General features: G+C 38.4%; 1 protein-coding gene across 13 annotated transcripts in view; it reads right to left on the bottom strand.

Moving 5' to 3' along the window:
* EIF4G3 (eukaryotic translation initiation factor 4 gamma 3) overlaps window positions 1–26,860 on the bottom strand; it is a 367,019-nt gene that overhangs the window by 338,080 nt on the left and 2,079 nt on the right. The gene's annotated exons all lie outside the window — the stretch shown is intronic.

Below are 26,860 nucleotides of genomic sequence, written 5' to 3'. Positions count from 1 at the left end.
TAGGATTTCCACTTCACAGTATCCAGTTGTGAGAAGATGAGTCCAAAATCATAACTGAAATGTATCTGGAAAATACTGTACATGAGAAACTCCACAAAACACAGACAATATGCAAACATATAAAACACTGACTATACTACAAACTTGTTAACAAGACTTAACAGAAATCAGTCTACTTTTATTAGTAATATGTTCCTTTAAAAAATTTATTCCAAGAGCAAATAAAGGCACAATTCAGTAAAATGTCCTTGGTGTCAGGCGCCACCCACAACACTTAAAGACAACCTTTGAGGCCTGTTACCCAACTGCAGGGACTCCATCTGTCAACTCTACTAATCTACCTCATCTTCCATTCATAAACACGAATGGAAACTAAACAATCACCAGACATTAAGAAAGTAAAGAACCAAGATGAATAAACAGAACCAACCCTGGAGGGAGAGAGATGGTATAGAGAACAGAAAAAGATTTTTTTAATTTCCAATTAGTACCTATGAAAGGATTTAAGATACTATTCCAATCATAAAATAAGACGCATCTGCTACACACAGAAAAGGAGAGAAAACAAAAATTCTTAGATATTAAAAAAGTAATCGCCAAATGTTTATTTACGTACCCTTCAATTCAGCAATTCTATTTATAGGACTCCATCCTACTAAAATACTCACACATATGTATAAGGATATGCGCTATACTTTTTTTTTTTTTTTTTTTGCGGTACGCGGGCCTCTCACTGTTGTGGCCTCTCCAGTTGCAGAGCACAGGCTCCAGACCCACAGGCTCAGCGGCCATGGCTCACGGGCCTAGCTGCTCCGCGGCATCTTCCCGGACCGGGGCACGAACCCGTGTCCTCTGCATCGGCAGGCGGACTCTCAACCACTGCGCCACCAGGGAAGCCCTGCACTATACATTTTAACACATACAAAAAAGCCTAGAAACTATACATATATCCACCAATAGGAAAGAGTTAAATGAATTATGGTACAACTATAGAATAATCTACATGTATCAACATGGGAAAGATTTATACAATACGTGAAAAAGCAATCACTAAGCATGTGCAGTATAATCCCACTTATAATCTTGTTACACAAGTAATATAATAGTAATAGCTATTTATTACTATATAACACAAAGTGCCAGGTACCATTTTAAGTACCTTATAGGTATAACTAATTTAATCCTCACAACAACCTTAAGCACTAGAGTCTATAATTAACCCTTTTACATGAGGACACTGGGACACAAAAAGGTTAAATCATTTTTCCCAAGGTACACAGCCACTAAACCATGAGAGCTGGGACTATCAGCTATGGGACTCGAAATCCTCCAAGATCACACTTCACACTTCCAGCAGTTAGGATGCAAATCACAGAGTCCAGCTCCAGAGGCCATCCTCTAAAAACCTCCACCTCTCTCCCACTCCCTGACTCTCTTCCCTTTTTCCCTTCCTCTTACTCTCAATTTGTAAATGCATACAAAAAGATCTGTAAGAAGAGAGATGCTGAACTGTCAACTGTGATAGCTGCTAATAATGGAAGTGGAAGTGAAGGTTTTTAATTATTTTTAAATATATAATATAAAGGTATAAATCAATATAATCTGTATTCTTTATAATACACATGCATTATTTGACTGTTTTGAAACTAAGATCTGAATAAAGACATGAAAATAGCATATAAACAGATAATTTTCAAAACAGTAAATAAAAGCTAAGAAACATGGGACAAAACTAAATCTTATAAGTAATCTAAGAATGCAAATTAAAACTGTATATAATTTTCACCTATCAAATTAACAAAAGTTAAAAGAATATTTAATGCTGGTAAAAATAGGGCAATATGCATCAATTATCCTAATGTTCACACCTGCTGATCCAGTAATTTTTACTTTATTGAACAAATACCTGAAATATTGAAAAACATTATACACAAAGATGTTAGTCTCAGTATTTCTTTTTTTTTTTTTTTTTTTTTTTTTGCAGTATGTGGGCCTCTCACTGTTGTGGCCTCTCCCGTTGCAGAGCACAGGCTCCGGACACGCAGGCTCAACGGCCATGGCTCACGGGCCTAGTCCCTCCACGGCATGTGGGATCTTCCCGGACAGGGGCACGAACCCATGTCCCCTGCATTGGCAGGCGGACTCTCAACCACTGTGCCACCAGGGAAGCCCTCCGTATTTCTTTTAATAACAAAATTGTTAACTGAATAATCCAGTGATAAGCAATGTGCTTTAAGTATACTGTGGTACAGCCATATACAGAAATGTTATAATACCATTAAGGAAGCCCTCTCAAAATTTTTATTAAAATGGGAATGTATCAATATGTTAAAATAGAAAAAATAATATTCACAGTATGATCTTCAGCTATGCACATATGAGTATATGTATATAAACACATATATGCCAACACATGTATATATAAACATATATATATTTAAAAATTCCTCCAAGGAAATATATCAAAATGCTAACAATAGTTATCAATGGGTGGTAAAGTTACAAGTGATTTTTTTTTCTTTTTTCCCTGTGATTTTTACAGTGATCACATATGGCTTTTCTGTGGAAGGGAGCTTTTTTCTTTTTTAAAAGCCTTTTCTCTTCATCATACGAAACAGAGAAATGAGTGAAGTAGTTTGTTACTGCGCATCCGGATATATCATATCATTATTGGTTGTCAAGCAGCATATCCTACATCATGCCCATCTCCAGTCACAGGCAGAAAGGACAGAAACTCAGGCACAAATACGCCCCAACCAAATGGCAGTGCATTCACTCTATGGAGCAGCCTAAGCAGCACGTACAGCAACTTCAATCCTCCATTCAAACCACTCCCCATCTCTCACCCAACGTTTTAGGTTTACTTTTGATGTGATACAGTAATCCTCACACAAGCTGCACATGGAGACAGACCATTTTAATCCTCTACTCTATGCCGCCGAGTCTGCCCCTGAGAGAAATGCTACCCATTTAGTAAATCTACCCACCGAGCCAGAAATCACCGTCATTCTGGACACTTCTCTGTCATCAACTGAAACACACAGGTAAGCCTTGCTGCTTTCTAAAAATGGCCAATCCTGCTTAGCAAATGACAGCATATGCTAAGATTTCTCACTTCTGCAGAGAATGGGTGGTTCCCCTGCTAAGGCTATAAATCCCAATACACAGTAGCATTCCCTGTCAACAGCAGAATCTGAAATGTAGTATCTCCTCCACAAGAAAAGTCCAATTCTCCTGGCAACAAGCTTTAAGACAATCCTGACCTAGAGCACGCTCTCCAGGCTTCTCCTCCTGCTTCGTCACAGGAACCACAGCAGCCGAATCCTATACTACGCCCGCCCATGCTGCAGCAGCAGCCATGTTTGGCTCAGCCCTGCTGCAGCCCCAGATGGAAGCCAGGAGAGCAAGGACAAGATGGCAAAGGACTTTAAAAAGGGAACTCTGTAACAAATAAGAGGTATCATAAAAAATGTTGCACTAATCTGCCACATCATTAAAAGTAAGGCTTTTTTTTTTTTTTTTTAATGACGCCTCTTTCAAAGTACTTTAAGCCGCTTCTCTTGGTATCATGAAAACAAATTTGGGGAGATCGGCGTAAGTATTACTATTACGGTAAAGATCAATTTAATCAGAATGCATGGGGAACACAATTCATAAGTTTTTACTTAATAATTAACAAAAAAATGCTCCCTCTTTCCCTTGATTCCCTGTTAAAAAACTACAAATGTATTTCAAATCCTCTTCACTCTTAAAATAATGAATGTAATTTAATCTGTCTTTGCCTAGTGAGGAACTTGCAAGGAGTCACATTTTAGCTTAGTTTCATTTTTCAAAGTAGAAACTGCTTTACTTTTCTGATTATAGAAGTGATATGTGGGGGCTTCCCTGGCGGTGCAGTGGTTAAGAATCTGCCTGTCGGGCTTCCCTGGTGGCACAGTGGTTAAGAGTCCACCTGCCGATGCAGGGGACACGTGTTCGTGCCCTGGTCCAGGAAGATCCCACATGCCGCGGAGCAGCTGGGCCTGTGAGCCATGGCCGCTGAGCCTGTGTGTCCGGAGCCTGTGCTCCGCAACGGGAGAGGCCACAACAGTGAGAGGCCCGCGTACCGCAAAAAAAAAAAAAAAAAAAAAAAAAAATCTGCCTGCCAATGCAGGGGACACGGGTTCGAGCCCTGGTCCAGGAAGATCCCACATGCCACGGAGCAACTAAGCCCATGTGCCACAACTACTGAACCTGTGCTTTAGAGCCCATGCACCGCAACTACTGAAGCCCGTGAGCCACAACTACTGAGCCCACAAGCCACAACTACTGAAGCCCGCGTGCCTAGAGTCCGTGCTCCGTGACAAGAGAAGCCACTGCAATGAGAAAGCCCACTCACTGCAACAAAGAGTAGCCCCCACTCACCGCAACTAGAGAAAGCCTGTGTGCAGCAACGAAGACCCAATGCAGCCAAAAATAAATAAATAAATTTATTTTTTTAAAAAAGTGATATGTGGTTAATGTAAACAAAAATGACTTAGCACAGAAAGAAAATGAAAATCACCCAATCTCACCAGCAACCAGAAATAGCCCCTATGAACACTGTTGTATAAGCAAGCACTTTTTCTATATATTTTTTAAGATAAAATTTGATCACACATGCTACTTTTAACTGGCTTCCATAGAATAAATGTGGACTTTTTCTTAATATTTATTTGGCTGCATCAGGTCTAAGTTGTGGCACGCGGGATCTTCGTTGAGGCATACAGGACCATTTTTTTTAGGTGTGGCATGCAGGATCTTTTTAGTTGCAGCATGTGAACTCTTAGTTGCGGCATGTGGGATCTAGTTCCCTGACCAGGGATCAAACCCGGGCCCCCAGCTTTGGAAGCACGGAGTCTTAGCCACTGGACCACCAAGGAAGTCCCAAAGTGGACGTTTTTATGTCAGTAAGTGTTTTGCAACATTTTTAAGGGTTACATAGTATTTCAATGGATATTGAGGCCAGAATTTGCCCAGAACTCTATTACTAGACCTTAGAATGTTTCAAAAGGTTTGCTATTATAAATGATGACATGACAACAATCAGAATTTTATTTAAACTCTGACTTTCAAAGTACAATTCTGTAAAAGCAGATGATATTATATAAAACAAAAAACCAACCTTGATTTCAAAGTAATCGTTGGATATATGTTGACCTCAGAACCTTAACAAAGTTTAATATAACAACAGTCCAATTTCTGTTACATCACCAAGGGACACAAGAAGCAAAATCCTAGGTCAAACCGTCTCATTCATCCCACTTGGAAAAGAAATTCATTTTAGTCTCTGTCTCACCCTAGGTACCTGTTTAGTGAAAGAGACTAAGCTCAAAGAAAAGAAAACAGTGGCAGAGCCTGGGGAAGAACTGAAAGTAATTCCATGAGGTAAAACTGATCCAGGACTCTAAATGTACACTGCTGAGGTCCATCTTCAATTGGAGGATGAGGAAATTAAAAGGTTTAGAAGAGGTTCTAGACTCCCAGACCTATAACTGACAGGGAACCAAGCACTTAGAGCAGCCATGTTCAAAAGTACACCTGTACATTCCATCAGAGAAATTCCTCCAGGTTAACAAATTTATTTGAAAAGGCCAACTATTTCCAGTTCTGCATCCCTTAAATGAATAATCAAACCTGCTAATACTACGAATAAGCACAAGAACAATAAAATGCCCCATTTTCGGGGTCATGAACATGGAGCTTCTTCATGAAAATGAAATCCATTTCCCTCCAACCCAAAGACTGGTTACTAATGCAATTTCAATTATCCTTCCAGACTTCACAAGTCACAGCTGAGTTGATATCGACCACCAAGAGCTCAAAAACTTCCCAAACACTGTATAATGAAATCTATCAACATTTGAAAACTATTATCTTCCAAATAATCAATGCATGATGTTACAAAATCATGCATGGGTAAAAGATCCATTCAAAGTACCATACAAACCAACAGATTTAAGTGCATGAAAAGTTCATGGAGGGACCTCCCTGGTGGCGCAGTGGTTAAGAATCTGCCTGCCAATGCAAGGGACACTATCCGCCTGCCAATGTAGGGTTCAATCCCTGGCCCAGAAGATCCCACATGCCTCGGAGCAACTAAGCCCCTGCGCCACAACTACTGAGCCTGCACTCTAGAGCCCGCAAGCCACAACTACTGAGCCCACATGCCACAACTACTGAAACCCACATGCCTAAAGCCCGAGCTCGGCAACAAGAGAAACCCTCGCGATGAGAAGCCCGTGCACTGCAATGAAGAGTAGCCCCCACTCGACAAACTAGAGAAAGCCCACGTGCAGCAACGAAGACCCAACGCAACCAGATAAATAAATAAGTTCATGGACATGGTTTCAGGTTCCAAATTGAAACTAACTTTTAAGAAACTACCATTGTCAGAAAGTTAGGTTTAAAAAAAAGAAAGAAAAGAAACTACCATTGTCAAGTTTTGGTATAATAATAAAGAATATCCACAATTACCTGAGAAAGACATTAAAATACTCCTCTCCCTCCCAGTCTCCTTCCCAAATCTGATCTGAGTGAGACCAGATTTTCTTCAAACAAAACACTGTATAGCAGAATGAATGCAGAAGCAGATATGAGAATCGTTACATTCTTTTAAGCTAGAAATTAAAGAGATTTGGAAAAATATAAAACGCCACTCTTCTCACTAATTTTTGTTTTGTGTGTGTGTGTGTGTGTGTGTGTGTGTGTGTGTGTGTGTGTGTGTGTGTGTGTGTGTGTGTGTGTGTGTGTGTGTGTTGCGGTACGCGGGCCTCTCACTGTTGTGGCCTTTCCCGTTGCGGAGCACAGGCTCCGGACGCGCAGGCTCAGCGGCCATGGCTCACAGGTCTAGCTGCTCCGCGGCATGTGGGATCTTCCTGGACCAGGGCACGAACCCGTGTCCCCTGCATCGGCAGGCGGACTCTCAACCACTGCGCCACCAGGGAAGCCCTAATTTTTGTTTTGAAAAAGTTATTTTTCAATTATTTAAGTTAACCTATACTGGGTTTGTCTTGTTTTTAATTAAGTGAATATTTTTAATTTTTTCATTTTAATATCTAATATAAATATCAACAGATATAGCCCACATAAGAAAAGCTCTCTGAGATTCTCAATAATATTTAATAATGTACAGATTTATTTTAAAAATCTGTACTCTTGAGATTTTTTTAAAAATAACAAAAAACCCCTGAGAACCACTATTTTAAGTCAACGGTTTTCGCTGTGTTTTCTGTGGAAATTCTGCCTCAGTTTCTTGGAATGTAATTTCCAATCTATAGAATTAAAATATAATTGGGAAGTTTTCACTTCTGCAAGAGATTTTTTTGCATCCACTGCTCTAAGAGCTCACATAAATTTACACAAGCCTCTTTCACAATGTATCAGGTAAATCAGCTTATACACTCATTAATAAATTGACTCCTAAATGTTTCCCACTCTTTTCTCATATCTATTTTCTAATTAAATTGGAAGTTTTTCAGGAACAATGTCCATCTTTCATTTTACTTCTTCCTACATTCCTCCTACAGTATACAGCAGGCGTTAAATGTGTGCTGCCCCGTACCAGTGACTTACAACCACTTTCAGAATGTATTATTTTTGTAGGAAAGCTAAAAAGTACATCTCAAGGATTTCTGTACAGAAAAGAGCCCTCAATCATTCAAGAAGATTCTAATGGCTCTCTGAATAGTACTATCACTAATTCTTATAACTATCAAAATATGGCCTCCTCCACAATGACCTTTCTTTCGAGGCCATCTGTGAAGGGGCTGAGTTAAAGGATTTCCATGATCCATTCCCACCCTCACATTCTAAGACTTGGGTTCTTTTAATTCTCAATCCCTGCATTAAAAAATGCTGGATACTATGGTTGTTTAGGGGCCGGAAGATGAGTCAGCAGGTGAAGCCATTTGTGAGAAGCAGTTTCATTACATTTCGAACAACAGACAAGCCAGCAAAAGACAGCTGCCATTGTTTACATTGCTGAACGTGCTGTCGGGTTTCACAGGCCTATAAAACCACCTATTTTTTGTCAGCAAGCTCCGTTTTTCTTAGTTAAGGGCTAAGAAGCATCAGACTTAGTTACCAGCTCCTAAAGCACAGTGAACAATCTCTTTTCTCAAAGCAAAAATAATTTAAGTGCCTAAAAGAGCATTCAAAAACCATTCTCGCAACTAGGAGCATGCCTCTGATAGCAATAACCCAGTTCTCTTCATAGACTACTAATGTTATACATGTTCAGACACAGGAAAAAGTGCTTCCAATAAGAAAAACAAATAAGGGTTGGGTTTTGTTTTCTTTTTAATCATATAACATTGTTAACTAAAGCACAATTCAGTGCTTATTTAAAGGAACTGAAAACAAGTGGATAAAATATGAATTACTAATCTTTTTTCAGCGAGTCGGAGAGGCCAAATAACCTGATACTCAATGGAATTACCTTCGGTTCTGGTTCAACTCAGTTTCACTTGTCAGAACCAAAAGTGTTTCACCTTTAAGAATCCTTCTGTCATAAGAAGGATTCCCTCCAAATACATTGTTCTTTATTTTAATTATTTTTTTAATTGGACTATAGTTGCTTTACAATATTGTGTTAGTTTATAGTGTACAGCAAAGTGAGCCAGCTATATATATACATATATCCCCTCTTCTTTGGATTTCCTTCTCATTTAGGTTACCGGAGAGCAGTGGATAGAGTTCCCTGTGCTATACAGTAGGTTCTCATTAGTTATCTATTTTTTACATAGTATCAATAGTATATATATGTCAATCCCAATCTCCCAATTCATCCCACCACCACCCCTTCCCCCTTGGTACCCATACGTTTGTTCTCTACGTCTGTGGTCTGTCTCTATTTCTGCTTTGTAAATAAGATCGTCTATACCAATTTTTTCAGATTCCACATATATGTGTTAATATACAATTATTTGTTATCGTCTTTCTGACTTACTTCACTCTGTATGACAGTCTCCAGGTCCATCCACGTCTCTACAAATGACCCAATTTCGTTCCTTTTTAGGTTGAGTAATATTCCATTGTATATATGTACCACATCTTCTTTATCCATTCCTCTGTTGATGGACATTTAGGTTGCTTCCATGTGCTGGCTATTGTAAACAGTGCTGCAATGAACACTGGGGTGCATGTGTCTTCTTGAATTATGGTTTTCTCTGGGTATGCCCAGTAGTGGGATTGCTGGGTCATATATTAATTCCATTTTTAGCTTTTTAAGGAATCTCCATACTGTTCTCCAGAGCGGCTGTATCAATTTACATTCCCACCAACAATGCATGAGGGTTCCCTTCTCCACACCCTCTCCAGCATTTATTTTTTGTAGATTTTTTGATGATGGCCTGGTGTCAGGTGATACCTCATTATAGTTTTGATTTGCATTTCTCTAATAATTAGTGATGCTGGGCAGCTTTTCATGTGTTTGTTGGCCATCTGTATGTCTTCTTTGGAGAAATGTCTACTAAGGTCTTCTGCCCATTTTTTGACTGGGTGGTTTGTTTTTTTAATATTGAGCTGCATGAGCTGTTTATATATTTTGGAGATTAAACCTTTGTCCGTGATTTGTTTGCAAACATTTTCTCCCATTCTGAGGGTTGTCTTTTTGTCTTGTTTATAGTTTCCTTTTCTGTTCAAAAGCTTTTAAGTTTCATTAGGTCCCCTTTGTTTATTTTTGTTTTTATTTCCATTACTCTAGGAGGTGGGTCAAAAAAGACCTTGCTGTGATTTACATTTCACAGCAACACACTTCCTTCAAAGAGTGTTCTTCCTGTGTTTTCCTCCAAGAGTTTTATAATGTCTGGCCTTAATTTAGGTCTTTAATCCATTTTGAGTTCATTTTTGTGTATGGTGTTAGGGAGTGTTTTAATTTCATTCTTTTACATGTAGCTGTCCAGTTTTCCCAGCACCACTTACTGAAGAGGCTGTCTTTTCTCCATTTTATATTCTTGCCTCCTGTATCAATAAGGTGACCATGTGTGTGTGGGTTTATCTCTGGGCTTTCTGGCCTGTTCCATTGATCTATATTTCTGTTTTTGTGCCAGTACCATACTCTCTTGATTACTGCAGCTCTGCAGTATAGTCTGAAATTGGGGAGCCTGATTCCTCCAGCTCCGTTTTTTTTTTCCTCAAGGTTGCTTTGGCTATTTGGGGTCTTTTGTGTTTCCATACAAATTGTGCAATTTTTTGTTCTAGTTCTGTGAAAAATGCCATTGGAAGTTTGACAGGGATTACACTGAATCTGTAGATTGCTTTGCATAGTATAGTCATTTTCACAATATTGATTCTTCCAATCCAAGAACATGGTCTATCTCTCCATCTGTTTGTATCATCTTTAATTTCTTTCATCAGTGTCTTATAGTTTTCTACATACAGGTCTTTTGTCTCCTTAGGTAGGTTTATTCCTAGGTATTTTACTCTTTTTGTTGCAGTGGTAAATGGGAGTGTTTCCTTAATTTCTTTCAGAGTTTTCATCATTAGTGTATAGGAACGCAAGAGATTTCTGTGCACTAATTTTGTATCTTACTTTACCAATTTCATTGATTAGCTCTAGGAGTATTCTAGTAGCATCTTTAGAATTTTCTGTGTATAGTATCATGTCATCTGCAACAGTGACAGCTTTACCCCTTCTTTTCTGATTTGGATTCCTTTTATTTCTTCTTCTTCTCTGATTGCTGTGGCTAAAACTTCCAAAACTATGTTGAATTAATAGTGGTTAGAGTGGACAACGTTGTCTTTTTCCTGATCTTAGTGGAAATGGTTTCAGTTTTTCACCACTGAGAACAGTGTTGTCTGTGGGTTTGTCATATATGGTCTTTATTATGTTGAGGTAGGTTCCCTCTATGCTCACTCTCTGGAGAACTTTTATCCAAATATATTTTTCAAAGTTGTGATTTCCAATAAAGTATGGGGCTGAGAAACAACTCCTAATTGCTTTCTAGTTTCATATCCATGGCTCATCTGGGCATTACACCTTAATAATTTCCCTTTTCATTTCAAAGGCAGTCAAATTAACCTAATATTTCAAATTCCTAGCTGAACTAACAAGGAGATATAGATATATACAATACATATATATCTATGACAAGAGATGCCCTGTTAGTCAGGAGGTACTTTCACTATTAAGTGTTCCTTTATTTAAGTATCAAGACAATATGCCTTTTAAACTATAAACTTACAAGTTATCCACCATGAATCTGCTACAAACCATGCACCAACTGTAAACAAAGGCTAACACTTAAATCAGAACTACATGTGTTTTTTAAAATATATAAAGTCCAAGTTATCTTTAAATACAGGTTGGTAACAACCATGGAAATTAACCTAGCTCTAAGTCTCTTAAAAATATCTACACATAATTCATAAATTTGGAAAACTGCAGATAAAAAAGTAAATGAACTGAAAGTCATCCTTAGGAAAAGTATATACAACCTATCTTAAGAGTCCCAAATAAAAATTATAACTCACGTATCAATCTTGGATTTGAATTATTTACTAAAAATATATAATCTGATCCTCCCGCCTAACAACAAAGGGTCCTTCTAAAACGCAAATTGGCCACATCATTCCCCAGCCCACAGCTTTGACGGCTCCTCACTGTCATCTGGGTGAAATCCGTGCTCCTTAGCATGGCTTACACAGCCCTTTTCTGTGGCCTCTGATTATCCACTTCTCCCCTCCAAACTGTTGTTCCAGCAATGATGAACAAGTCATTTCTCACTGTGCTGAGTCTCTGTATGTGCTGATTCATGGCTGAAATACTCTGTCCTACCCCTATCTTTCGCATGGCTCATTCATGCTTCCAGATTGTTTAGAAGTATCCCCTTCTCCAGGAAGCCTCTTCCCTCATTCCTCCCAATTCTCTCCCACTCACCCTCTTAAGTGAAGTGACCCCCCTCAGAGCTCTCACGGGTCCTGTGCTTTCTGATTCCTGTTTACTTACCCTCTTACACATCTGTCTCCTGCATTAGGACTGTAAACTTGACGGCAAAGACTATGACTTATTTCTAATTCCTCTGTGCTTAGCCCAGGACACATTGTCAGTGCTCAGTAAATATCTACTGAATGACTAAGCTGGGATACATAAACAAGAAAACAGATTTTTTTTTTTTTTGGCTGTGCTATGTGGCATGCGGGATCTTAGTTCCCTGACCAGGGATCGAACCCGTGCCCCCTGCAGTGGAAGCACGGTGTCTTAACCACTGGACTCACTGCCAGGGACGTCCCAAAAACAGATTTCTATTTAAAACCTATGGAGAAAGTATCCCATCTCTGCTTTGTTCCACGTTCCTGTGAAACAGCTTGCCAAACCACCAGTTCCCAGCTGGTACAAATACTGGACTAACAAAGCAGTTCCCAACTTGTAAACCAAACTCCTTAGGTACAAAAATTCATCATCCGCAAGCTATTTTCACTATTTCAAAAAGCTTAAGAAATTATACATCAGTCCACAATAACGAGGCAAAAACCAGCTAAAACATCAGTTCCTTTTCTCCTTCTTGAAATTTATCAATTAAGGGTGGTAACACTGAGTTCATTATGCTATGCTTAATTCCTGATTAGTATATAAAATCCTTTATTAAAAATGTGAACTCGAATGATTTCATAATAACTACAGCCCAGAACCCCAATAACAACAGCTTTTGAGTAGCCAAGGTAGATAATATGTGACTTAAGTATATTTAAAGCTTTTTATTATAAAATATGCCATTATTATAGAGAGTAAGCAAAAGTATAGATTTAAATATAACTACCCAAACCAAAGCCCATCAAGGACTAATTTCAGGCTTGCAAAGAAAGAGAAAGAAATTTCTCTTCAGTCCCCAATCTTCCTTAAATGTAGCAACAATTACTTAAGCAGAGTTTGGAGTTTAAATCAAAAGGCTAGGACTTCCCTGGTGGCGCAGTGGTTAAGAATCCGCCTGTCAATGCAGGGCAGCACACAGGTTCAAGCCCTGGTCTGGGAAGACTCCATATGCGCGGAGCAACTAAGCCCGTGCGCCACAACTACTAAGCCTGCGCTCTAGAGCCCGTGAGCTACAACTACTGAGCCCGCATACCACAACTACTGAAGCCTGTGCATCTAGATCCCGTGCTCCGCAACAAGAGAAGCCACCACAATGAGAAGCCCATGCACCGCAACAAAGAGTAGCCTCCGCTCAACGCAACTAGAGAAAGCCCACGCACAACAACAAAGACCCAACGTAGCCAAAAATAAATAAATTTATTTTTTTTAAAAAATCAAAAGGCTACCTGTCAAGTATTAAATGTCACTTTCTCCAGCTACATAAAGCCCAGTGAGAACCTAACCAGGAAAGCATAAAAAGATTGTGCTTTCTTGGTTCTCTTTCCTCTCAGCCTCTTCCTTTTTTCTACAGTTTCATTATCTTCATCAAATCACTGGACAATGCATGGACTTAGAACCTTTGCTTTTCTCTTCACGTTCTCCATTATGCTTATATTTTCACATATTTGTATATTCCCAGCCCTTTCTGCTCATGTGACCTTCATCTCCCTGTTTCCAAACTTGTCCAGTTATCTCCATTTGTTAAATGAATAAGACGTTCCATTCATTTCAAATCCAACATGTCCTAAACTGAATTTATCTGCCCACTATCTCAAAATGTGATATAAAATTAAACCCTACATCTTTCTTACTCCATCAATGACAACATAATTTTCCAGTCTCAAAGCCCTGGAGTCAGTTTTAACTTTTTACTTTCTTTTATCAAGGACAGTCAAATCTTTCTTTCTTTTATAGCTTTCATGATATGACCATCCTTTCCTTTTCACTTCCCTCTAGCCTCAACGTGCAGCAGTAAAACCTTGGAAAACCCTTAATGGAACTAGCATATACTCTCCATGCCTCCTATCTCTCTCAACCCATTCAGCACAATCTTCATCTTCCGGTAATGACCAAACATGTTAGCAGGTCTTAAGTCTTCAATAAACTTCCACCTGCTACAAGATAAAAGTACAGGTTATTAAGCTAAATACCCAAAAGTCTCCAAAACTATCACATGTCCTGCACATTCTATGTTTTCCATTTCAGCCAAGCACGTCTTCTGACTGCCCCAAACATACTATGTACCATTTTCTAACTGCTATAAATGTACCCTCCCTCAATTGTAATTGTCCTGGGACTTCCCTGGTGGTCCAGTGGCTAAGACTCCACGCTCCCAAAGCAGGGGGCCTGGGTTCAATCCCTGGTCAGGGAACTAGATCCCACATGCCACAACTAAGAGTTTGCATGCTGCAACTGAAGATCCTGCATGCCGCAACTGAAGACCCCGCACGCCGCAACTAGAAGATCCCGCATACGGCAACTAAGACCCAGCACAGCTAGCTAGCTAAATAAATAAATAAACTGCAAATGTCCTTCCCCTTACATCTACCCAAATCTTACTTCCTATTCCTCTAGTTCTCACTGATCTTTCAGGCCTCTGATCTCCTACCTCCATTCAGAGAGCACCTTAAATTTTTAACTGTTTGACTAGAGTACATAAGAGGCAGAGAGCACATTTCAGGTTTCTTTTGTATCTCCTTCAACAGCTAGCACGTACTATTATTTAATAAAACTTGCTCCTTTGTTCATTTAATAAACAATGATTGTGTGTCTACTAAGCCTCAGGCACTTTTAGCTTAACCTGTGGTATCAAAACAATGACCAATATTTCCCTTCCCTGTTCTACTTCTTATTCTTTTCTCAAGACTCCATTAGTTCTTTCCTTCTCCCTTGAGCATCCTAACCTTACCATTACCAGTTGTCCTCTTCCATTCAGTTGAATAGCAACTAAGCTATTTTCACAAATATGTTTCTGGAATACAAAAGAAATATGACTTGCCTCTCCAAATATTCTGAGAAAAATTAGAAAGAGTGACCAGCAGTATGTGTGTGAAGGCTATTTTGCCATCTGACAGTTGGAGGCTTCTCACAACTGTCCTTACCACTGACACTCATTTTCACACACAGCACTCCTATGAATAGACCAAAGCCTTAATTTCACTAAATGTATGCAGACTTACTTTTTGTACCTAGACTCCGTGATAAATATACGGTTAATTGAAGAAAGGGGGTTGTGATTTTTTTTTTTTTTTTTTTGCGGTACGCGGGCCTCTCACTGTTGTGGCCTCTCCCGTTGCAGAGCACAGGCTCCGGACGCGCAGGCTCAGCGGCCATGGCTCACGGGCCCAGCCACTCCGCAGCATGTGGGATCCTCCCGGACCGGGGCACGAACCCGTGTCCCCTGCATCGGCAGGCGGACTCTCAACCACTGCGCCACAAGGGAAGCCTGGGGTTGTGATTTTTAAAGTGCATATGAACTGTAACTTTTAATGACTAAATTTCTATTTCAGTTAAGCTCCTTCAGGCAAAACAATTCATCAGACCTGGTGTTCAAAATTTAACAACAATAAAAAACAATGTAGGTGGTCTATCCATGGGTTCCACAGAGTTAACTAGAGTACGTCTCCGCCCTCAAATCTCATCAAAAGAATTTACTCTTACGCAGACTCAAAGAATGTGAAATACGTACATCTTCTGACTAAATCAAACTGTTAGATATGAAGTAAAGACACTGGACCTGCAGTTCCCAATACAACCTAAACATAAAAAGCCCTTCAAATTCAAGTCTCTGGGAGTGAAACAAAGCAAAAACAAAAACAAAACAAAAACCTCTACCCATTTCCTTCTTTTATCTACTCTGCTAACAGAAGAAGGAATACTTTTTAAATCTGACCAAGTTTTAATACAAATTAAAAACGTTGACTCTTGGAGAATTCAGATGCTGGCCAAGCTCAAAAATAAAAAATTAAGTAATCACACATGATATGCTGTGATAACCTAAAACCATACTGAAAATTGGTAAAAATAATAAAAATGAAAAATTAGAACAACAAAAAAACTGTTTTAATTCTCAAATTGTTTCACAGTAACAAAAGCTTCTTGTACTGTGTCACAAGGTCAAATAAGTCGAGTCACTTCCCTGGACAGAAACCACTAATGCTGTTGCCTTATAAATGCCATCATAAAGTTTAGAAAGCATTTTCTCTTTCATTATCTCAATCATTATCGTAACCCTTTGAAAAGGAGAGGCGTACTATTTTCCTCATTTTACAGATGAGAAAACTAGAACTCAAGGAATCAGGGGATTCACCACGAGCACATGGCTACCTTCATGTAAGAAAAGGGATATAAGAAAATGTACAGGTATCTACTCACTTGTATAAAAGAAATACAGGAAAGAAACCAGAAATTAAGAAATTGGTTACCTCCAGGTACAGGTGGGAAAGAAGGGGGAAAGAGAAACTGGGTAGCAGAGATAGAAGTAACACTTCTCTGAGAAAACCTTTTTTTTTTTTTTAATATAACTCAGACTCTTAGAACCAGAGTAATGTTTCACATATCCAAAATAAACAATCAAAACTAAAAGTAGAGGAATAGGGTTAGCAATTCTCAAACTTTTTGTGTGTATACTATAATTAGCTGAGTAGATTATAGATAATGAGAGCCAGGTTTCTCATTATCGGAGATATTTAATAAATAAGGAAAAGGGAAATGTTAAAACAAACTGGGTGGCATTGCAGTGGAACTCGAGCTATTAGTATAAACTTGCGGTTTTTAATGTATACACAAATACAGATAATGTGTATACAAGTGGGTTAGTATATATATATATATTTCCTAATTTTGTCTGCCAAAAGGGCCTAGAAGCAATGACATTCCAGTAACACTGAACACACCTCGGCCCAGAGCTTGGTCACTAACACCATTTTCCAATAAAAAGAGTCAGGATTTCTTGGAGAAGTGGCTGATTACAGCATTGAGGCAAGAAAAATACAATATGAACCTGAAACATCTTGCGGTGCCAGAAAGTAAAGAAATGCTTTAAAAAAGAAACGGGGGGGGGGGGGCAAAATTCCCTGGCAGTCCAGTGGTTAGGACTCTTTCACTTTCACTGCTAGGGTCCTGGGTTCAATCCCTGGTGGGGGAACTAAGATGCTGCAAGCTGCACAGCGCAGCAAAAAAAAAAAAAAAAAAAAAAACCAGGTTGGTGGCTGGGTAGAAAAACACAGGAGCCAATCTGAAGGAACTCCTAATGGGCAAAGTTGGATTAATCTGAGCAACAAAACAAATAATGATAATACATATCCGTGACTCCGTGATGATATAAATATATAATAGAATAAATTAATAAATGGAGGAGAGCTCTTCCTCACAGTAGAATTACAATTAATAAATGTAGAAGGAACGAAATAGCCCCAATAATGCAACCACAAACTTAATAAACGTTGCATGTTAAGATCCACCAGTTGCTGAAATTAGTGGGCCAAAGTTTGAGGAGAAACAGTATTTGCAAAGTATTCCACAAGATACTTATCAACTACAAAGAGAAAGATAGTAACGCCACAGTAGAATGACCCACCATGCAGACACCAATCTAACCAAGTAATCAAAGTAACCATTACATACGGACATCAGGAATTTCTTAATATGAAACACTATCGAACTTCTTGATATGATACACTATGAAAGGATACATTCTGCTATTCTTACCAAAATTCATAACCTCATTCTGATCATGAGAAAACATCAAATCAACCCAAACTGAGGGACATTCTACAAAATAACTGACTGGTAGTCTTCAAAGGCATCAAGGTCATGAAAGATAAGGAAAGACACAGACTGGAAAAGACTAAAGAAAAATAATAACTAAAAGGATAGTGGAAAAATTGGTAAAAATTCTAATAAGGTCTGTAGTTTAGCTGAAAATACTGTAACAATGGTAATTTCCTGTTCTTGATGATTATGGAAGATGCTAACAGTAGGGGAAGGAGGTGAGAGATACAAGGGAACTCTTCCTACTATTTTGGCAGGTTTTCTGCAAGTCTAAAATTAGTTCAAATCAAGTTTTGTTTTTTTTTTTTAAAGGGAGCTGACAATACTTTGTTCCTACTTAGTTGACATGCTAATGTCAAAGACTTCTATAATAACTACAAGGTCAAATACAAAATACAAATTGTTGGACCAAAGGATATAAAATGTTTTGCTGCCTCACAAAGCATTTTAGTAACATATCTAGAAATAGCATAAAGATGCCTAATTTTCTAAGCTATATAATGGTTACTAGGTAGGATGACCCTATACTTTACCATCCAAACCAGGACCATAACAGGAGAAAGGGGATCTTCGGTTACCCTACTAGTAGGTCAAAGTAGTTCATGTTATTAAAGATCTCAAATCAGTTTGAGCTGGCATAAACTTGATGCTTAGGCAAGTCATCCTCATTTCCCTTAGCCTCTGAACAAACGCCCCTGAGGGAGGGGGCCAGAAAGCTGGACGGGGAGATCCCCAAAGTAGACTTATGTAATGCGAAAGTAAGCTAATGCATACTTACATGCTTCGATTTTTTAATTATGATTTTTTAAAGGTCAAGAATGAAATCACTGACTTTCCAGACCAGCATTCAGTTTTCACTGCCTTGCCTAAAATGTACCACATTCAAGTACTCACCCAGTCACAGCATAAAAGGTAATAAGCTAAGGTTAAGTACTCTGCTGTATGCTTTTGAAACAGCAGTCGCCTCAGGGAAGTTGGACTGGTTCCAAATTCTATTATTTCTGAAAAAGATCAGCAATGTAATATTGAAAGTATCAGCTGAATATGACATATTAGCCTCAAAGACTCAACAATATTAACCAGGTGTTGATGTCCTTAAAATTCTACATTTAGGTTAATTAAGACCCACTTCCTTTGCATATTTAGTAAGAGCTAAGCTAAAGATACGCATAGTAATTTATAAAACTTAAAAAGTAGACAGATATAATCTTTAAAAATCAGCAACCCTATTCCCACACTGTAATATTTCAAGTCACTGAAGAAGTTTCCTGTGTGTGGAAAATCTTCATCCAAAGCAAATAAACCCTGTTTTTATCAGACTTGAAAGGTTATACAAAGCCTCTTCTTTAATGTGGTCTTTTCCTAAATAGTAAAAAGAATCCTGTTAGAGATTAGCAGTATTTCTCTATTTTGTTTCTTTATAATAATATAAAGAAACATTAGCATAGACTGAGGGTATAACCTAATAAATAAAAAAATCAAATTTAACTTGAAACTTACATAAATGCTTTAGGCAGAACTAACATTCTATGTGAAATACAATAACCCAAGAATTTGTAACTTACAATTTCAATTCTTCACAGGACAGCAAAGTAGTCAAATGTCCATACTTTACTTCTTACAAAATTATCACTGCCTAATAGGAATTATCTTAATAATAGAAGCAGGCAAAATCTCTTTTGAATAGTTCCAGGCATTATACAAAAGGAAGAAATGGTCAAAGTCTGTTTATTCAATAAGTCATTAAAAATTAGCACACCTCACTAAATCTCAAACATTTAATGGATTATAAAACCTTACACATAGTTCTGTGATGCCATTCCTACTCTCCTAATCTTTCCTGTTTCTTATTTCAACTTGCACACTTCAACCAAATAAATCTTCAAAACTACTGTTTTCATCACCAGTTTCCCAAAAAAAAAAAAAAAAACGAAAGAAATGCAATTGATTTTTGACAAAGTGCCAAGACAATTCAATGAAGAAAGAAGTCTTTTCAACAAACAGCACTGAAACAACTGGATATCCAAATGCAAAATAAACTTGAACCCCCTACTTAACATCATACACAAAAATTAACTCAAAATGGATCAGAGACTTAAATGTACAAGCTAAAATTATAAACTCTTAGAAGTAAACAAAGAAGTAAATCTTCATGACCTTGAATTAGTCAAAGCCTTCTCAGACACAATATGAAAGCACAAGTGACAAAAGAAAACCATAAATTGGACTTCATCAAAATTAAAAACTTTTCTGCTTCAGAGGGTGAAAAGTGAAAAGATGACCCGCTGAATGGGAAAAAATATTTGCAAATGTTATATCTGAAAAGGGACTTGTACCCAGAATATATAAAGAACTCTTACAACTCAATAATAAAAAGACAACAAAGCTAAAAACTGGGCAAAGGATTTGAGCAGACATTTCTCCAAAGACAAATGGCCAATAAGCCCACAAAAAGATGCACAACATCATTAGTCATCAAGGAAAAGCAAATCAAAACCACAATGAGACACTACTTCACACCCACTAGAACGGCCTATAATCAAAAAGACATATACAATGCCAAGTGTTGGAACCTTCATCTTTTGCTGGTAGGAATGTAAAATGGTAGTCACTTTGGAAAACAGTTTGGCAGTTAATCAACATGGAGTTACCTCATAAAACCCAGCAACTGTACTCTTAGGTATATATGCAAGAGAAATGAAAACATACATCCACACAAAAGCATTCATAGCATAATTATTCATAATAGTAAAAAAGTTTAAACCACCCAAACGTCCATCAACAGATGAATGAAAAAAATGTAATACTTGGAATATTCTCCGACAATTAAAAAAAAAAGGTTCTAAAACACGCTACAGGGCTTCCCTGGTGGCACAGTGGTTGAGAGTCCACCTGCCGATGCAGGGGATGCGGGTTCGTGCCCCGGTCCAGGAAGATCCCACATGCCGCGGAGCGGCTGGGCCCGTGAGCCATGGCCGCTGAGCCTGCGCGTCCGGAGCCTGTGCTCCACAACGGGAGAGGCCACAACAGTGAGAGGCCCGCGTACCGCACAACACGCTACAACATAGATGAACCACAAAAAAATTATGCAAAGTGAGAGAAACCACTCACAAAAGACCATATATTGTATTATTCCTATACGAAATGTCCAAAATAGGCAAATCTCTATAGGCTGAAAGTAGATTAGTACTTGCCTAGGGCAGAGAGAACTGTGGGGGGGGGAGGGGCGGGGGGGGAACTGGTGAGTCTAATGGGTTTCTTTGGGGAGTGATGAAAATATTCTAAAATTTACTAGGGTGATGGTTGCAGTATTCTGTGAATATACTCAAAACCACTGAACTGTACACTGTAAATGGGTGGCTTGTATGGTATGCAAATTATATCTCAATAAAGCTGTCCAAAAAAAAGAGCAATGGTTTTACACAAGTGAGGTCTAACCTCTTCTCTTATTCATTCAAAGTCCTCTAGAATCCAGATCCATTATCTCAAGCATTCAACCTCAAGACTCCTCCACTCCAAGCATACTGATCAGGACCCTTACAATCCAGCATACACTGTGCTTATTTCAGGCCCAAATCTTTGTTCATGCTGATCACCCACTCCCCACAATTCATTCCTCTCTGCCGAACCAAACCCTGACTGCAGTCTTAAACTCTTCTTTTTAATTTTTTAAAAATTCATCTTTCAGTTCAAATTCTGTTTTTTATACGCTATTTTCTAGGGCCTAGAAAGAGTCAGAGTCACCCTTTCCTTCTTACATTCCTCCATTCTATCTTCAAGGTTCAGTCCTTTCCATTCTCAATGTAAAAATACTGTATTCTGGCTCAAAACTGGCTGTACTTATTTCTACTGCCACCTAGTTCTCCCCCTTGCTATTCCAAAATTCTGTTTGTTCCCATGCTTCAATCTTATTTCCCTAACTCCACATGAGACCGCATATGGTCTTTTCCTCCCTCCTCAATCACTCCATATAATACCAACGTTTGTTGAAAACCAATTAAAGGAATCAAGGCAATATCACACATGCATACAATTCATAACTAGCAAATACCACCCTGGCCACGTCTTTTTTAAGTATGATTGAATATATGGATGAAGATGGATTCAAAGGAATAATTTTTTAAATGTACGTAACTGTAGGGGGGAAAATCTGTGAAGTTAGATCAAGTTTTAATGTCATAAATAATGCAAAACATTATAGGCACAACAAGTCAAAAATGTCTGACTTCTTGATAAAGGTTTCAGCCCTTCTCTTTCTAATGTGCAGTGATAACTTCTGAGCTACAAGCCAAAGGTGAAAGAAGACCTTTCCAAAGAAACAAAAATAGTTCATTCCAAATTGATGAAGAATAAAACTATTCAAAAAGTAGTTTCTGCTGGCAGATAGTTCAGTAACAAAATAAGCAAGATACAAAACTGTATGTAATTTAACCTTAAGTTATGTTACAAAAAAGGGCAGATTTTAAGCCCATTAAAACTAAAGTCCATAGAAAAAAGGACAAGAAACAAACCAAAATGTTAAACAGTGGTAATCTCTATGTACTAAGATTATGACTGACTTTTTACTTTTCCATATTTAAAAATTTTCTGAATTGATGATGTGTTACTCATAATTATAAAACAAAAATTTTAATAGTTACATTTGACTATAAATGTTTTTTCTCCTTGGCCTTTATACAAATTCTAATCCTCAGTATCTACACTTCAAATGTAACCCAGTCATTTTAGATGGCTACGTAAACTGGGTCAATGCTTATGCCATCTCAAAGGAAATTATGAAACTATTTTCAATTCAATTACACATCAGTGCAAACAATTTAGGGCAGCTTTGAGTGCGAAAAGTGTGTTGTGATGCCATCTCTATTACTCCAAAACTTATCTTAAACTGATTCCTCGACTCTAACTTAATCAACATTTCATTCAACAAATATTTATAGACTTCCTACTACCTGCCAAGCACTGTTATAGGTGCTAGCAATTCAATAGTGAACAAAAGCGACAAAAATCTCTGCCTTTATGGAGTTTACATTCTCTACAGATAAAATTTAATGTCTCAGAAGAGTCAGGAAACACACACATAGGGCTCAAAAAAGTACAAAACAACTACTAGTTAATAAAGATCATAAAAACTGACAAATTTCAAATGTACTTTAAATAGTTCAAACTATCTCAAATTTCAGTTAAGAGTATAGGAGACTGAAAAACTTCTGGTTGGCAGCAAGCCAAAGAACTAGGAACCAATTGAGAATTCAGAAGTATCTTGGGATCCTGCAATATTTGATCCATGTAAATCTCACCTACAGTTTACACATTACTTGAAGTCAGGCGCCTACCTAATAATCAGGAAATACTTCATTTCGTATTATATTAGCTCGAAGTATTATTCCTAAAGTAAAAATAGATTTTCTTCTCATCACAGGAGTTTACTTCAGAACTTACTTTCCGTCATACCTCATAAATGAACTAACTGGATCATCACCCAGAGCAAGGCAGCATCTGACCATGGTGGCAACCTTATTTTACAGCCTCAAGCCATCCCACCACAGACAATATAGTCTTCACTAAGTCACAGAAGTACTTCAGTCTGTTTGGCTAAATCTAACATTAATAAAACAAAAACCAGAGGTTTCTTCTCATATGAGCAAGCTGCCTTCCCTATGATCCACGTCAGAATGCCTCTAGTATCAGTAAGTCACCACAGAAACGTGTCACTGACCATCAGACAAACTAAGAAACCATTAATAGGTCTCTATAAATCCTTCCCGCCTACTTGCAAGAACAAAACAAACCTCAAACCATAATCTTCAGAGTTAAAAGCCATTACAATTCAAGAGTATCACTCTGTAAACTATAAACTAGTCATACCCCTTCGTTTTAGAGAAGGGGAAACTGATGCCCAAAGTAGTTATGTGACTAGTCCAAGATAACACATTAAAATGGAAAAGCCAGGGCTTCCCTGGTGACGCAGTGGTTGAGAGTCCGCCTGCCAATGCAGGGGACACGGGTTCGTGCCCCGGTCCGGGAAGATCCCACATGCCACGCAGCGGCTGGGCCCGTGAGCCATGGCCGTTGAGCCTGCGCGTCCCGAGCCTGTGCTCCACAATGGGAAAGGCCACAACAGTGAGAGGCCCACGAACCGCAAAAAAAAAAAAAAAAATGGAAAAGCCAAACTTGAATCCAGATTTTTTTTTTTTACTCCAAATCAGGTGGACTTCTCAATATACCAAGTAAAATCTATATTTTAAGGCCAGCAGGTACTGCTTCCCAGCCAAAGTCTAATACCAGAAGGGCAGGGGGGTATTATGGGATGAGTGTGAAGCAGACCAGGAAAGAACCAACCACAGAGATCAGATCTGTTACGTATCTTCTCATACTCTAATTCCTCATATTATGATGCAGAAGATATTTTGAATCTACAGCAATTGTGTTTTGATTACCATGTTCTCTGGTACCTCCTTCTAGCTTCTCTGCTCCTGCTAAAAACCTGAAACATGCCTGAAATCCATTTAGTACTAAAATTCTATGCAGCAGCAACAGCAAAGGAATTGTGAAAAGTCAGCAGGCAGAAGGTGAAAGCTCTGGGTAAACCTTGGGTAATTCCTACTCATCCTTCTAATTTAGCTCAGATTTCTTCTAGGAAGCCCTAATTCCTCCTTCCCCCAGGCTAGGCTCTTATAGCAGAGTTACTGTACTTGCCTCATGGTATTCTGTCCATTTACCTGTCTGGACCAAGTTCTTTGAGGGCAAAGATATCAACCCCAGACCTAGCACTGAGTATGGCACACAGTAGGTGCTGGATAAATGAACAATTTTAAAACTTGCCACTTAGATTAAAGCTCCAATACAAATAGCAACCCTATTATGATTTAAAACATGGGTTTCAAACATTTTTTAGCAGACGTTTTGTAAAAATCTTATCAGAAACCCCAATGTGGAAAAGCACCATATCAGTCCTTAGGTAATTTAAATTCTCAGTTTGACAGAAAATACCCATAAGCCTAGGACAGGGAGTAGCAGCAGGATGTGACTGATGTGAGCTGATGTGCCTCAGGCATCTAACTTTCTTCCTTCTTTATCTCCATCTTGCATTGGTCTCCCTCTCTCCCTTGCTAGAAGAGGATGATGAGGATCTGCTCTCCCAAAGCACAGATCCATCTTTGTTGATGGTGGGGCTTAGGAGTAAACAGACTGCTGGCCACTGCGTAAGCTACCAAGTTCTAGTTGCTAGTTATAAAGGTATTTTGCTGGAGGCCTTGCTAACATCTGAACAAGCAGAAACATGCACTGAATCAAATGTGGCAGGCCTATTCCTATGCTTTAAGACTCAATGAGGTAAAGATAAGCTACTTGTCTAGCAGTGTGTGGCTATGAGCTAATTAAAACAAGGTGCAGCATCAGTGCATTCTAGATTACTCCAAAGAGCTCCTTTACTTTATACAGACTTCCCCTAGCTATCAAATATGGGAGGGTATCCTTCCTTCCACTTCCACATGCAGACTTGGTAAGAAGTAGCACAGCATACTACAAAGGACATTCATAAGCTTTGGAGCCACGGTCTGAACTGCAGTCCATTACTTACTAGAGAGACGACTGTGGGAATGTTACTTAACTTCTCTGAACTTTAGTTTCCTCATCTGTAAAATACAGACAGTATTTTACAGATGAGGAATATATACAGACTCATTACAGTCCTTGTGAGAATTAAATAAAATCATTTATGTATGGCTCCTAGAATAGTAGGCACTCAATAAATGAACACTATTGTTATTATTCAGATTTAGCTTTGGTAGAGGCAAAAAAGAAGCAAGCAAATATTAGCTTCAGCCTACAAAACTGAAAATCAACACAGAGCTCAAAAAAAGGAAAACTGTAATACCAAAAAAAAAAGGGAATATTTGCTTTTAATATATGTCATATCTAAGACAAAATAGCTGAGGACACAAGTCATTTTTGGGTCACCACAGGCCTTTACCAAATTTAGTTCCTTTAAAGAACCCACTGCTCTGATTTCTTAACCAAACCAACTCCCCCCAAACAGTAACTAGACTCCCCAGAAGTGTCAGCAGCCCTGAGAGAAATTACACCCTGAAGTCTTTCCATATAAATAGAACACTGTGTATTCATAACAGACTGCAAAATTGTTCTGTTTAAGTCAGAACTACTTGGGGACCTGAATTCAAACTCATTTATCTTTAATTATCTCAAGGGTGAGCAATTTCCATCTAAAGAATTAGGCTTTTAATGGGGACCCAAGAACTCCCTGAAAATGTAAGCAAGATTTTCTATGCATGTACAATTTTCTGTGGAGAGGATCTACAAGCTTTCATCAAAATGTCAAAGTTGTTTGTTACCCAGAAAAGGTTAAGAATCACTATTGAGATTCTTGGAACCTCATACTGGGAAGCTGAGGTGAGCAAATCTCAAGGCAAGTATCCTAAAGTGCCAATTTCATAAACTATTCATACTGGATTACGTTATAAAACTCTAAGCATATTTCTCCCTTGTCATTAGCACTTTTTATATCAGGGTTTATCTTCTTCTTTCATCCCCACCATTCCTGCCCACCCTCTGCCATGCCCCATCCCTTGCCTCTCAGCAGTCAAAGGCGTCTTTCCATGAAATGGCCTTATGAGCCTGCCACGCCATACCAATGCTTACTTAAGCAGGTTCCGTTTAAATTCAAATTCACTATCATTTCTGATTTGTCACTTGAACCCTAAGTACAAATGAAGGACATCTTGTTACATGAATCTCTAATATTTTTACAAATTTAAAATACTATCTGAACTTATTAATTTAATTCAAACACAACTGCACCCGTATATTTTGAGGAAATGGAGAGTTAATCAAGCCACAGAAAGAGCAACTCCAAATCTGCACTCCAGTCTCAATGCTTCAATGTGTATCAACTTATATACAATGGTTTGTGGTTTGGAAAGTGGTTTCATCAAACAAATACAAATTCCCACACTCAGTCACACTCAGTGTACAAAAGCAGAATTGCTCTATTTCAATCCATTTTTAACCAATTCCCCATTACCATTGATAACATTTCACCATTGGTATGTTCTAATGAAATCTGTAATCTACACTTCATTTACTATACAAGCTTTTAGATTTTAGCAGTTTGTAACCTTTCAATGTGTAAAGCAAAGAGAAGATAATAGAATTGTGAAATACATCAAGAAGAAAATTTAATCTTACTTCGATGACATG

This window comes from Grampus griseus (assembly GCF_964374135.1).
Source record: "Grampus griseus genome assembly, chromosome: 1".
Classification (NCBI taxonomy): domain Eukaryota; kingdom Metazoa; phylum Chordata; class Mammalia; order Artiodactyla; family Delphinidae; genus Grampus; species Grampus griseus.
Note: the sequence above shows the minus strand (reverse complement) of the source record. Positions and strands in the feature narration are given on the sequence as shown.